The following is a 16,145-nucleotide window of genomic DNA, read 5'->3' as shown; positions in this document are numbered from 1 at the left end:
TAAGCCAGGCACTGAAAATGCTGAGGTTCAAAAGCCATGCCAGAGCCTAGAAGTCATACTTGAAAAAGAAAACGATGAAACTGGAGAATAGAGGAACTTCCTACAAATCATTATGGAGTTTATAAATCTAGGATCAATTGTAGTCAAATGAGACATTTGCTTTGCACTCATTAATGAGAATAATATTTGGGATTTGAAGGCACAACTGGAATAGCTAATTACAGTCTATTAAAACTGCGACTGCATGTAGCAATCCTGTATGTGAAGGTAAATAAACTGTTTAACAAGAAATTTTTAAAAAAGAATGAAAAAGGTGAAATCACAACAGATTCAACAGAAATCCAGAACATTATCAATACCTACTTTGAGTACTTGTGCTCTAATAAAATGGAAAACAAAGGAGAAAAGGACAGATTCCTAGATACATCCAAATTGCCAAAGTTAAATGAAGAAGTTATAAAAATTCTAGGCACGGAGCACATGCCAAGTCGGCCCCCTGCAGACAGGCAGGTCTGTGCAAGCCCTACCGGGGTCCTGAGTCACACAGAAGATGCCAAATCACCCTGCTGCAGACAAGCAAGTCTGCCCACACCCTACCTAGGTCCCCAGTCATGTGGAACACATGCCAAATCAGCCCGCTGCATACAGGCAGGTCTGTGCATGCCCTACCAAAGTCCTGAGTCATGCAGAAGACACTGAATCACCCTGCTGCAGGCAGGCAGCTACCTGATGCCACACTACAAAGACACAGAGGACAGCAGACCACCAGACCAAGGTACTGAGTCCCACTGTTCCAGCCCCAGAGGTAGGGGCTTCGGAGCTGTCATCCCACTGCTCCTGGTCCAGAGGAAGGAGCTTCCCAGTCACCATCACTCCCGCTGCTCTCAGCCCAGAGGAAAGGGCTTTTGGGCCACCTTCTGTCCCACCGCTCCTTGCCCAGAGGAAGGGGCTTCCAGGCCACTGTGCCTCCGAACACTGCTGGCACAGAGGTAGGGGCATCTGAGCCATTGTCCCATTGCTCCTGGTCCAGAGGAAGGGGCTTCCCGGTCAGCATCCCTCCCGCTGCTCTCAGCCCAGAGGAAAGGGCTTTTGGGTCACCTTCTGTCCCACTGCTCCTGGTACAGAGGAAGGGGTTTCCCGGTCACCATCCCTCTGGTTGCTCCCAGCCCACAGGAAAGGGCTTTTGGGTCACCATCCCTACCGCTGCTCCCGGCCCCTGTCCCACATCTCCCAGCTCAGAGGACGTAATCCATGCAGGTGCTAACAGCCCCCCGCCCCAGTCGAAATGAGAAAACACTTAAATAAGTCTCAAAACCAGACTTCCAGATCACCTACAGCAACCCCAAAGCAAAATGAGATGGAACATTCTGATACTCAACCACCTGGACCCACTGAACTGGCAACAAAAGGGGATCTGGAAAAAATGAAATCAGAAATAATTTCTCAGATAACAGGAGAAATTGTGGCCCTAGTGCAAGACATGATTAATAAATCTAGAGAGGAGCTCAAGAACATGATGGAATCCCAACATAGGAAACAAATGGAATCCATAAAACAGATGCAAATAGATTTCCAGGACATGAAAAACTCCATTGAAAGTCTACACAGCAGAATAAGTCAATGTGAGGACAGAATTTCAGATATAGAAGATAAGATTGCAATTACTGACCAGGAAAAGAAAAATTGCTTCAAAATTATAAGGGAACAGGAGAAATCAATCCAGCAGCTGCTAGATGAAGCAAAGAAGAATAACATAAGACTGATTGGGCTCAATGAAGAAACAGGAGAGAGTGCAGATGACATAAAAAAACTCTTCACAGAAGTAATAGCAGAAAACTTCCCAAGCAGGGGAAAAGAGCTTGACATACAGATAAGTGAGGCATATAGGACTCCAAATAGCCTTGATCAAAAAGAATCTACACATAGTCGTATAATTGTTAAGATTCCAGAAATTCAACAGAAGAACAAAGTTCTACAAGCAGTTAGAGAAAAGAAACAAACCATGTACAAAGGAAAGCCCATCAGAATCACAGCAAACTTCTCAACACAAACCATCAAGGCAAGAAGAACTTGGAGTGACATATTTCAAGCCCTAAAAGAAAACAGCCTCCAATCCAGATTGATGTACCCTGCAAAACTATCTTTCAAAATGGATGGAGAAATAAGATACTTTCATGATAAAGAGCACCTTAGGAAATTCGTGAATACCAAACCTGCACTCCAAAGAATTTTACAAAATATCCTAGGAACAGACATTGAGGATCACAACCCCAGGAAGCAAAGCAGAATGAACCCATTTGGCATGGCAAGAAATTAAATGTAAAGGGGGAGAACCCAACAAAAAGAAAAAGTCATGGCAATGACAAGTCAATACATTTCAGTTATAACCATCAATGTTAATGGTCTCAATTCACCAATCCAAAGAAATAGACTGGCAGAATGGGTCAAGAAGCAAAATCCAACAATATGCTGCATACAAGAAACACACTTCATTCAAAAGGAAACTCATAGACTGAAAGTTAAAGGGTGGAAAACAATACTGCATGTGACAGGAACCTGAAAAAAGTAGGAGTAGCTATCGTCTTTGCAGATCAAGTAGATTTCAAACCAACGCTGATTAAGAGAGATGAAGAAGGACGTTACATCCTTGTAAAGGGAACAATCCAAGAGGAAGAGTTGACAATCATAAATATCTATGCACCAAACGCTAGTGCACCCAACTATATAAAGCAAATGCTAACAGACATGAAAAGTCATATATGCACTAATACAATTGTAGTGGGGGACCTCAACACCCCACTGTCACAAATAGATAGATCAACTAGACTAAAAATAAGTAATGAAATACTAGAACTCAATCAAACTCTTGAACAAATGAACTTATCAGATGTTTACAGAGTCTTCCACCCAACAAAATCAAAATACACATTCTTCTCAGCTGCACATGGATCATTCTCAAAAATAGACCACATACTCATATATAGAACATGTTGAAGTAAGTGCAAAGGAATTGAAGTTATCCCCTGTATATTATCAGACCATAGTGTGATGAAATTGGAGATCCATAGCAAAAGACACTGGAAAAATTTCATAAACATGTGGAAATTGAACAACACACTTCTGAATAACCAAAGGGTCACGGAGTAAATTAAAGAAGAAATCAGACAGTTCCTTCAATTAAATGACAATGACAATGCACCATATCGGAATCTATGGGACACAATGAAAGCAGTCTTATGAGGGAAATTCATAGCAGTGAATATGCATATTAGGAAAACAGAACGAACCCAATTAAACAACCTGATGCTGAACCTCAAGCTTCTAGAAAAAGAAGAGCAGGACAACCCCAAAGCTCATACAAGGGAGGAAATTATAAAGATCAGAGGAGAAATCAATCCAATGGAGACTAAGAGAACGATACAAAAAATCAATGAAGCCAGGAGTTGGTTCTTCAAAAGTATCAACAAAATTGACAAACCTTTAGCCAACCTTGTCAGAAAAAGGAAAGAAAAGGGCCAAATCCATGCAATTAGAAATGAAAAGGGTGAAATGACAACAGACCCAGCAGAAATCCAGAGGATCATCAATACCTACTTCCAGAACCCATACGCCAATAAGGTGGACAACACAGAAGAAATGGACAGATTCCTAGATACATATGAATTACCAAAGTTGAACGAAGAAGACCTAAAAATTCTGAACAACCCAATATCAACCAATGAAATTGAAAATGTAATTAAAAACTTATCAACTAAGAAAAGTCTGGGCCCTGATGGATTCACTGCTGAATTCTAAAGATATTTAGAGAGGAACTGCTGCCACTACTGTTTAAACTCTTCAATGAAATTGAAAGGGAAGCAATACTCCCAAATTCATTCCTGGAAGCAAGCATCACCTTGATCCCCAAAGCAGAGAAAGACCCAACTGAAAAACAGAACTAGAGGCCAATCTCACTAATGAACATAGATGCAAAAATCCTTAATAAGATACTGGCAAACAGAATGCAGAAGATCATAAAGAAGATCATACACCCTGATCAAGTGGGATTCATCCCAGGAATCCAGGGATGGTTCAATATACAAAAATCAATCAATGTAATGCACTATATCAATAGAGCCAAGGACAAAAACCATATGATTATCTCCATAGATGCAGAAAAAGCATTTGACAAAATCCAACATGCATTTATGATAAAAACCCTACAAAAAATTGGAATAGATGGTCTCTACCTCAAACTGATAGAAGCCACCTATGAAAAACCAACAGCCAATATCATACTAAATGGTCAAAAACTGAAATCCTTCACACTAAAATCAGGAACAAGACAAGGATGTCCACTATCACCACTCTTGTTCAATATAGTTCTGGAAACATTAGCCACTGCAATTAGACAAGAGAAAGAAATCATAGGAATAAAGACAGGTATTGAAGAAGTCAAATTGTCATTATTTCATATGACATGATACTGTATATAGAAGACCCCAAGAACTCCACCAAAAGTCTTCTAGACTTAATAAACAAATTCAGTCAAGTAGCTGGTTACAAGGTTAACACACAAAAATCAATAGCTTTCCTCTACACTAATGACAGACTCACTGAGAGAGAAATAGGGCAAATAATTCCTTTCACAATACCACCCAAAAAACTGAAATACCGAGAAATCATCCTAACGAAAGAAATCAAAGACCTCTTCTCTGAAAACTATGGCACTCTGAAAAGAGAGATTGAAGATGATATCAGAAAATGGACAGACATCCCCTGCTCCTGGGTAGGAAGGATTAATAAAGTGAAAATGGCCATACTTCCAAAACTGTTATATAGATTTAATGCAATTCCAATTGAGATCCCAGCAGCATATGTCATGAACCTTGAGAAAACTATCCAAAAATTCATTTGGAACAAGAAGAGACCCAGAATAGCAAAAGCAATTCTAAGTAACAGAGACATGGCAGGGGTATCACAATCCCCAACCTACAACTCTACTACAAAGCTACTGTGATAAAAACACCATGGTACTGGCAAAGAAGCAGACCTGAGGACCAGTGGAACAGATTAGAAGATTCAGAAACAACGCCAGACACACACAGCCATCTCATCTTTGACAAAGGAGCCAAACACCCTCACTGGAGGAAAGATAGCCTCTTTAATAAATGGTGCTGGAAAAATTGGGCTTCAACTTGCCAAAGATTAAAACTAGACCTATATCTCTCACCATGCACTAAACTAAAATCAAAATGGATTAAAGATCTAAATATTAAACTAGAAACTCTGAACCAGTTGGAACAGAGGTTAGGTAGAGCCCTTGAAGACATCGATGTGGGAAAAGATTTTATGAACAAAACCTCAGTAGCTCGTGAACTAGCACAGACAATCAACAAATGGGATCTCTTCTTATTAAAAAGCTCTGCACAGCAAGAGAAACCACCAGCAGTGTGAGGAGACAACCCACAATTTGGGAAAAATCTTCACCTGCTCTTCCTCAGACAAAGGTCTACTATCTTGAATCTATAAAGAACTTAAAAAGATCAGACCTCCCAAACATAAAGACCCAATCTGAAAATGGGCATCTGAAATGAACAGACATTTCTCAGACAAAGAAATAGAAATAGCAAATAAATACATGAAAAAATGTTCAACATCACTGGTCATTCAAGAGATGCAAGTGAAAACAATGCTGAGATTCCATTTCATTCCAGAAAGAATGGCTACTATCATGAAATCAACCAATAACAAATGCTGGCAGGGCTGTGGGGAAAGTGGAACCCTGCTCCACTGCTGGTGGGAGTGTAGACTTGTGCAACCACTGTGGAAATCAGTTTGGAGATACCTCAAAGAACTAGGACTGGAAGTCCCATTTGACCCTGCTATTCCACTGCTGGGGATCTTCCCCAAAGAATTAAAAGAATCATATCACAGTGATATATGTGCACCCATTTTCATAGCAGCACAGTTTGTGATAGCTAAAACTTGGAAACAGCCCAAATGCCCATCAACTGGAGACTGGATAAAGAAAATGTGTTTTTCTTATAAAATGGAGTACTACTCAGCCATAAAAAATGAGAAATTGGAGACATTTATAGCTAAGTGGATGCACATTGAGGCAGTACCCTTAAGTGAAATAAATAGGACACAGATGTGTAAATACCGAATAGGTGCTCTGGTGTGAGAAACTGAAAGTGTAAATAAGGACTAAATGTATAATAGGTCATGTGAAATAGGAAGAAAAGGGGCAAAGGGGAAGGAAGTGGGAGGGCTAGGGGAAAGGATAGAAGGGAATGGGATTAATATGAGAAAATGGAAAAATAGGAACAAAATCTTTGTAAATAGGGAGGAATGGAGGGGTTGAAGGCAGAGCTGGGCAAGGGTGAAAAATAAGAACCAAGAGAGATTATGGAAAGGTGCAAATTTCCAATGATGAATGTCATTATATTGTATACCTAAAATGTACCAATGATTAGAATGAATAATCAATAATGTAAAATAGGAAGAAAAGGCCCAAAGGGGTAGGGGTAGTGGGAGGGGCAGGGGATAGGAAAGAAGGGAAAGACAAATGATGAGAAATGGAAAAAATGGAAATAAAGTCTTTGTAAATAGGGAAGGGTTAAGGGCGTGAAGGGAGGGCTAGGCATGAGAAAAAAATAAGAACCGAGATGCGTTATATAAAGGTACAATTACCAATGACAAATTCAATTGTGTGGTATACCTACAATGTACCAATAAAAGAATTTAATACAAAAAAAATTCTAAACACCCCAATTACAATGAATGAAATTGAAAATATATTTAAAATGTTTACCAAAAAAGAAAAGTCCAGATCCTGATGACTCCACTGCTGAATTCTGCAAGACATTTAGGAAGAACTACTGCCATTACTCTTTAAATTTCTCAATGAAATTGAAAGGGAAGCAATACTTCCAAATTCATTCCTGGAAGCAAGTGTTACTTTGATTCCAAAACCAGGGAAAGACTCAACCAAAAAAAGAGAACTACAGACCAATCTCCCTAATGAACATAGATGCAAAAATCCCTACTAAGATATTGGCAAACAAAATCCAGAAGGTCATCAAAAAGATCATATACTTTGACCAAGTTGGATTTATACCAGGGATTCAAAGATGGTTCAACATATGTACATTAATAAATGTAATAAATTATATTAACAGAGCAAAGGACAAAAACCATATGATCATCTCAATAGATACAGAAAAAGCATTTGACAAAATCCAACACCCATTCATGATAAAAACCCTACAGAAAATTGGAATAGAAGTTCTGTATCTCAACCTGTTTAACGCTATCTATGAAAGACCAACAGCCAACATCATACTAAATGGAAAAAAATTGAAAACTTTCATGCTAAAATCATGAACAAGACAAGGATTCCCAGTATCACCACTCCTGTTCAGTATAGTTCTGGAAACATTAGCCACAGCAATTAGAAAAGAGAAAGAAATAAAAGGAATAAAGACAGGAAAGGAAGAAGTTAAACTGTCATTATTTGCTGATGATATGATATTTTACATAAAAGACCCTAAAAACTCACTGAAAAGACATCTAGACTTAATTGAGAGATTCAGTAGAGTAGCTGGATACAAGGGCAACACTCAAAAAACAATAGCCTTCTTGTACACAAATAGCAGAGTAACTGAGGGAGAAATTAGGGAAATAATTGCTTTCACAATAATATCCAAAAAAATGAAATATCTAGGAATCAATCTAACAAAGGAAGCAAAAGACCTCTACAATGAAAACTACAGCACTCTGAAAAAAGAGATTGAAGAGGATATGAGAAAATGGAAAGACATCCCTTGTTCCTGGGTAGGAAGAACCAATATAGTGAAAATGGCCATACTTCCAAAACTACTATATAGATTTAATGGAATGCCAATTGAAATTCCAACAGTATACTTCACAGAACCAGAGAAAGCAATCCAAAAATTCATTTGGAACAAGAAGAGACCCAGAGTACCAAAAGCAGTTCTAGGCAACAGAAACATGGCTGGAGGGATCACAATCCCTAACTTGAAACTATACTGCAAAGCTATTGTGATAACAACAGCATGGTACTAGCAAAGAAACAGACCTGAGGGTCAGTGGAATAGATTAGAAGATGCAAAAACAACTCCAGAGGCTGACATACTCAGCCTCCTCATCTTTGACAAAGGAGCCAACCACCCTCATTGGAGGAAAGATAGCCTATTTATTAAATGGTATTGCAAAAACTGGATTTCAACCTGCCAAAGATTAAAACTAGACCCATATCTATCACCGTGCACTAAACTAAGATTGAAGTGGATTAAAGATCTAAGTATTAAGACAGAAACACTAAACTTGCTAGAAGATAAGTTAGGTAGAATTCTTGAAGACATTGGCATAGGAAAATATTTTATGAACAAAACCTCAGTAGTACGGGAACTAGCACAAAGAATCAACAACTCGGATCTCATCTTATTAAAAAGCTTCTACACTTCAAGAGAAACCACCAACAGAGCTAAGAGACAACCTACAATGGGGGGAAAATTTTTAGCAGCTGTACTTCAGACAAAGGACTACTATCTAGAATAAATAAAGAACTTAAAAAATCAGACCCCCAAATTCAAAGACCCAATTCAAAAATGGGCATCTGAAATGAACAGACATTTCTCAGACAAAGAAGTAAAAGCAGCAAATAAACATATGAAAAAATTTTCAACATCACTGGTCATTCCAGAGATGCAGATGAAAACAACACTGGCATTCCACCTCACCCCAGAAAGAATGGTTGCTGTCAAGAAATCAACCAATAACAAATGTTGGCAGGGTTGTGGGAAGAAAGGAACCCTTCTCCATTGTTGGTGGGAGTGCACACTGATGCAACCACTGTGGAAATCAATATGGAGATACCTGAAAGAACTAGGGCTAGAGGTCCCATTTGACCCAGCTATTCCTCTGCTGGGTATTTTCCCAAAAGAAACTAAAACAATGATACCACAGCGATACATGTGCACCCATGTTTATAATGGTACGGTTTGTAAGAGCTAAAGCTTGGAAACACCCCAAGTGCCCATCAACTGGAAACTGGATAAAGAAGGTTCTTTTTTTATAAAATGGAGTACTACTCAGCCATAAAGAAAGAGAAACTAGAGACATTTATAGCTAAATTGATGCATATTGAGGCCATACTCTTAAGTGAAATAAATAGGACACACATGTGCAAATACTGAATAGTTTCTCTCATGTGAGAAACTGAAAGTGTAAATTAGGATTAAAATGATTAAAATGAATAATTGATTATTTGAAAGAGGAAGAGAAGGTCCAAAGGGGTAGGGGAAGTGGGAGGGGAAGGGAAAAGAAAAGAAAGGAAAGGAAAAATTATGAGCAAAGGAAGAAATGGAAACAAAGTCTTTGTAAATAGGGAGGGGTGGAGGGGTTGAAGGGAGAGCAGGGGAATGGGAAAAAATAAGAACCAAGATACATCATGTACAGGTACAAGTACCCAATGATAAATGTAAATGTATATCTAAAATAAAAGAATTAAAAAGAAGCCATGCAGCCCAGTACCTGGCATGGGAGAATTACTGTGGTGATATGCTCTCTCTCAGTAGTAGCATTATCAAATGTATTCTCCTAGTAATAACAATATGCAATGGAAACACAAGACTCTTTCATGAGATTTTAATGTTTCAGAGTATTTTAAGATGAGTGTTTCTCATAGTCTCTTTTAACCCACTCTCTCACTATTTCATAGTTCAAGAAATCACACACAGACACAATTTAATTTGCCCATTTACAAATAGAATCTCTATCAAAAAAGCAATGTTTCTTCCTTTATAAGATGACTTGTGTCTTTTTTTCTGAAAGAGCAGAATTAATTCTTCAAAAGTGTTTTTCACCTCTAATAAGCAAATGTTTATTTTATGCACTAAATTAAAGCAGTATGTTTGTTACATGGCGGGAGATTTCTGGAATCAGAGTGCTCCATTCATGTCTTGGTCTAGCTCTTAAAAGTGTATAATCTTGAACAATTTTACATTTTAATATAAAAAATATTCCAGTTGAAGCACAGTTGTGCAGCAAATGTTGTAATATGCAACTTGGATCTCACTTCAGGAGTGAAGGCCTTAGGATGGAGTTGGTGGGAATGCTGTCAGCTCCTTTAGGGTATTGCCTCAGCTAAAGAGGCAACTGACCAAGGTCATGACCCCTCCTGAGGTGGCCATTGTCCATGTGTTGGTGGACACTGGTGGGTATAGAGGCCCAGTCCATAACCCCAACTCAGAACAGATCTGAAGGGTAGTTATTTCATCTTCTCCGCTCCCTGTAGGATCAGCTGAATTTTCCTCTAAGACCATATCTGAGCCCCATCTCTTGTCTTGCCCAATCCAACTTCTGTTCCTTCTCTTCACAGATGTTAATTCCAAAAGCACTCCCCAATAAGCTTCTTTACACTAACCTGAGTTTCAGTTTGCTTCCCAGAAAACCTAACCAGGGATAGTGGAATAAATTGAAAAGAAAAAAGGAACAATGTGGGAGCCAAATGTGATGGTTAATTTTGTGTCAACTTGATTAGTTTGGGAGCCACTCAGGGGATTAGTAAAGCATACTTCTGAATGTGAGTGGGTGGCTAATGGAGGACTGACTTGTGATACTATATCTGGTCCTTTGCCCTTTCCTCTCTAGTACTGTCCCCCAGTTCTGCTTGTGAGCCACCATGAGCTAAGCAGCCTTGCTATATGATGCTACATGATGCCCTTCCACCATGATGTTTTTGCTTTGAAGCTAGCTTCCCATGGACTGAATCCCCTTAAAACATGAGCCAAATTAAACTTCTCCTTCTTTAAGTCATAGAACTGGGTATTGTGTCCATCCATGGAACAGATTACTAATATAGCAAGTTGCCACTGGCCAGGGATATGGGCACTGGGGATACTTTGCACATGATAACATCTCTCCAGCTGTAGCTTACACCCTGCCTCATGTTTCTTAGCACAGTAATTTTCCTAATTTCTGGGCTATATTCCTCACTCCTTGTTTTGTCAACATGCTCCAGTGACCAAATTAAATTTTCATCCTCTTTGGAAAGCAGAAAGAAGAGCCTTTCATAGACAAACACAAAAAAGGAAAGCAGCGCTTCCATGGGACATCACAGAATGGTGAGGAAGATGTACCAACCATACCAGAAATGGGGAAAACAAAATGAATCAATGAGCTAGCCTCTGTAAAACCTCCTTCTGAAAAATAAGTCATCCAAGAGGTAACAAACCCTTTTTGAACACATTAATGCACACTTTACAGGCTTTTGAAAATCTATGCGTATAAACAAATTTTTTAAATGAGATCAGAATGAAACTGCATAGAGAAGTTTAGTTTTTTACTGTTTACCTTTTATAAGCATCCTTCAGTGTTCATAGAAAATTATATACAGGAACCCACAGGGTTACCAAAATCTTCAGATGCTCAAGTCCTTTATAGAAAACAATGTAGTATTTACACACAATCTACACATATCCTGTATACTTTAGATCATTTCTAGATACTTATAATAATTAATACAATACATATGAGCAGTAAATTGTTGCTATACTGTATTGTTTAGTGAATCACAACAAGGAAAAATGTCTGTACACATTCAGTACAGATGCACCCATTGTACCCCTGACTACATAATGCAGGAGCTATGGTTGGTTGAACCCACAAATGTAGAACCTGCAAGAAAGTGATGACTATATTTCCTTCACATTGCCCATGACAGGAAGAGAAATAAACTTATGGTTCAACAAGAGTTCATGGGATCAGTCTATACACTTGGATTTTTATTCAAAATATAAATCAACTGGTGATATAAGGAAAGATAAGGTCACACTAACTCATAAGAAATTGGAAAGTGATGCAGGGTCCTTCCTTCAAATGCAAGATCATGGGGCCATCAGACATGCATTTATCCTGACCATGCTGGCCAACACATCTTACACCCATGGTTAGAAAAGTTCAGTTATATTGTTTTGCTAAATTTGCTCAATACAAATAATATTCATGAAATAAATGTAACATGTAAAGAATTACCATACAATGAATACCTCTGTTCTCACTGTCCATTCAGACAAGCCATCATTGCCTTGAAATCTCTCCTGAGTTCCCTACTCCATTCCAAACATTTCTCCCTCAAAATCTGTAATCACACCTTCAAATTTTGTGTTTCCTTGATTAACTTTATAGTGGTACACATACATCTATATCCTTAAACTATACACACATGCACACATATATGTGGTCATATATGTTTTTGAACTTCATATAAAGAGAATCATTCCTGCATGTATTCTTCTGCTGCTTTTCACTCATTCTTCTGTTGCAGTATAATCCTGAGATTAACTCACAGGCATTAGATTGAAGGAAGATTGATTTTATCAACTCCAAATTCTAAACATCATGGCATCTGATGTTAATAAAAAGCCCTAGGTAGTTGGGAGTCAACAACCTCCCTAAAGTTTCCCAAGAGGAAAGAGACATTTGCAAATTGCCGTCATGGTTTCCATCATGTAATGGTCCTGCTGGAAAACATTGTTCTTTTCCATTCTTTTCACCACCCCACTTCCTACAGGGATACTGGGCACTGCCACTGACATCACCATGGAAAAATGTGTGCAGTGAAACATCCCTCTCAGTGAGCCAGGAGTTCAGCACCTCTGTATCTAGAGGGGACCACCTCAGCATTCCAGCCCTGACCCTCTCCTTTCTGCTTCACTCCTGTCCTGCCAAATGGTACAGCTCCACAGTCAGCTGATGGGTACCAAGGAGTTACCACCATCATTTGCCCAAACACTCCTGTATACCATTGCCTCAGGCTGGACACTTGATCAGGACATGCTCGGGAGAGAGATGATTTTGGAGAAATTACTATCTTCTGATGTTCTGGGCTTATCATTTCATTGGCATTTTCTTTCTGACCAAAAGTTTCCAAACCTAAAAGGCAAACTCACTAAGAAGAAAGGTCACATCAAGAGCCACTATCCCCCATTTCAGCCAGATAAAATGAGTCTATTCTGTCCGTGTCTACAATTAGCACTTAACTGTACATGCTGCTAGAAATTTTCCCTCTCTGAAGGAGACAGAACTAGACCCTTATGAAGGCAAGTAGGGCAGGGAGCACCCTAGATTCCAAATGTCAAAGATATCTATCCAAGAGGCCCCAATATTTTTCTCACATCACTGACTGCAAAGCTATAAATAACAAACCAGGGACTTTTTGTATCCAGAGACTATTTCCTTGGACTCAGGGAGGAAATTCCACTTCTGCATCCAGCATTCTTCTCCTGTGTGACATCCCCAGTGACCTAGCACCTTATTTCTGAGACTTCCCTAAACATCCCCAAGACCCCAGCACAACTAACACGTCCCTCACTCACCCCACATAAGCTCTCATACAACGCTTGTAACATATTACTACCTTTCCTTTCTAGCCAGTTTTCTTCCCTTCTAAACTATGAGCTCTTTTCAAGAAGGAAAGTGTCTTAACCACCACTATATCACTAGCTTAGCCTATGGCCTGGCACAGAGGAGACACCCAGGGAACTTTTTGTTTGTTTCTTTGTTTGTTTTGAAATTTCACAATTATGTGCCTTGGTGTGGGTCTTTTTTCTCATCATTTTTATGAACTAGTTAGATGCTTAAAAATTAGATTTTTTTCTTCACTAAAAATAAAACATCTTAAGATACAATTTCTATGTCTTCTATTCTGCTTTTTACCTTCTATAACAATTGTTGATTTTTCTTTTTTTAATAAATTTTATTGGTACATTTTAGATATACAATATAATGACATCACTGGAAATTTGCACCTTAACATAATCTCTCCTGGTTCTTACTTTTTCCTCCTTCCCATACCCTCCCTTCAACCCCTCCATCCCTTCCTATCTACAAAGAATTTGTTTCCATTTTCTCATATTAATTTCATTCCCTTCTTTCCTTTCCCCTACCCCTCCCACTTCCCCTTCCCCTTTGCCCCTTTTCTTACTATTTCACATTATCTATTATATTTTTAGTCCTTGTTTACACTTTAAGTTTCTCAAAATGGAGAAACTATTCAGTATTTACACGTGTGTCCTATTTATTTCACGTAAGAGTATCGCCTCAATGTGCATCCATTTAGCTATAACTGTCTCTAATCTCTCATTTTTAATGGGTGAGTAGTACTCCATTTTATTTTTTAAAAACCATACATTTTCTTAATCCAGTCTCCAGTTGATGGGCAATTGGGTTGCTTCCAAGTTTTAGCTATTATTAATTGTGCTGCTATGAACATGGGTACACATACATCACTGAGGTATGATTCTTTTAATTCTTTGGGGAAGACAGCCAGCAGGAGAAGAGCTGGGTTAAATGGTGTTGGGAGCAATGTTACACAATTTTAGGGAAAAATCATTTGGTTAGCTTAGCTCTCCTGCCTACAGCCCAGCTATGGAATTCTGAGACATAATTCCATTTTGGCCTCCAGTCACAACTGAGACTTCAATGATCCAGTGATGCTGTGATTCTCCAGGACAAGAAACATTCTGGGAGCTGAAAACATCCTGGGAGGAACAAACATCTACACAATTCCTCCTTGTTCTTGGATGGTTACATGTTATCTACGCAGGATGTACTGAACTCTATGCAAGTCATTTGTTACATCTGTTTCTCCCAATGTACTGAGTACTGAATAAAAGGCGTGGTAAGCTGGGGGCCTTCATCTTTACCATCCAGAGCAGCACTGATCAGACCCAAAGCTCAGCTTCTTCTCAGTCTCATTTTTCTACCTTCCCTATAATTCACCATCTACTGCCATGGCTCTCAGGAGCTAGGACTTAATTGCAGAGGTTCTAGTAATGTCCCCTTTCCCTGTTCCCTACATTTGGCACCCAACTTGGATGTGAATCGGATCCAGGGGTGAGCTCGCCTGTGAAACAAACTCAGAGTAAAAGAGACAGCACACGGGTCTCCCAGGACGATTTCCAGACTTGGACGAGGGACACTGGTGGTAAGTGTGTCCAACTGGGGGTAATTTTCTATCTTTGCTGAGTTACAAATATGGGTCACTCTCTGTCATCAGAGCAGCTTAACTTTGCCAAATTACTTAAGTCGCTGTTAAGGCAAGGTATGTACCCAGTACCTAAGGATGCTGTGATAGATTTGTTAAAAGACATACAAATGTACATCCCATCTTTTCCCCAGGAAGGGACAACTAACTTAATAGCATGGGAATGTGTAGGTACCATTCTCCATGAGGCCTGGTGAAGGGGTGATTGTCTCTCCTCTGAAAGCTCCCCACTTGGGCCTTAGTCCACTCTACTCAGAGGTCAGAGTTGATAGCCATTTTATTTGTGATTGAAAACTTCCCTCCCCAACCTCTTAATATTTTAAATCATTCCTCTTAATGCAGTTTGGTTGACTGAAAGACTGGAAGGAGCTATGGTCTGCTCTACCTTAGAACCTAAATTATTAAACTTGTTTTTAAGATTACAAAAGGCCATATGTCAAAAAAATCCCACTGCCTTAATAACTTGGGGGAGAGGTTTTGCCTGTGTCCTGACAGATAATGATGAAGCCTTGTGGCTGCCCTCCTGAAACGTGAGATCGTGAGTCAAGCTGGTGGAACCGCCAACATCTCAGGGAATGGGTGATAGCACCCCGGCTGAAAGCAATGAGCCAGCTGCACCTGAGGGACCCACCTCAACAGCAACGACCAACAAATCCATGGCAGGGTCCAGAACTGAGATGATGTCCCCAGAGGAATAATAATTATAGGTTTATGGTAAACAATTTAAAAAGGGGAGGGACAACTGGAAAATGTTCTTTTTATATTTCCAGGTATGAAAAGTGATTACATTCCTTCTGATTCTAATCTCAAGAGATCTCTGTTAATTGACTACAAAAGTTTTTGGCAAGTCTTATATACAACCATAAACCTAATAATCATAAAAAGGATATTATAATTCAATTTGGCCAAAAATATTTGAGTGCACTCTAATTTTATAAATTGTCTTATATGTTTGTCTGTTGTCTGTTTCTACAGTTGAGCTCAATTTTTTTTCTTTTCTCTTTTCCTTTTCACCTTTTGAAAAAAACACTTTTCTTAAAAGATATTCACCTATTATTGGATTGACTTACAGATAAATGTTATTAAATTA

The sequence above is a fragment of the Heterocephalus glaber genome, unplaced genomic scaffold, assembly GCF_053883595.1.
Source record: "Heterocephalus glaber isolate CG9 unplaced genomic scaffold, H.glaber_assembly_v1.0 deba00001481, whole genome shotgun sequence".
Lineage (NCBI taxonomy): Eukaryota > Metazoa > Chordata > Mammalia > Rodentia > Bathyergidae > Heterocephalus > Heterocephalus glaber.
This window is presented reverse-complemented; position numbering follows the sequence as displayed.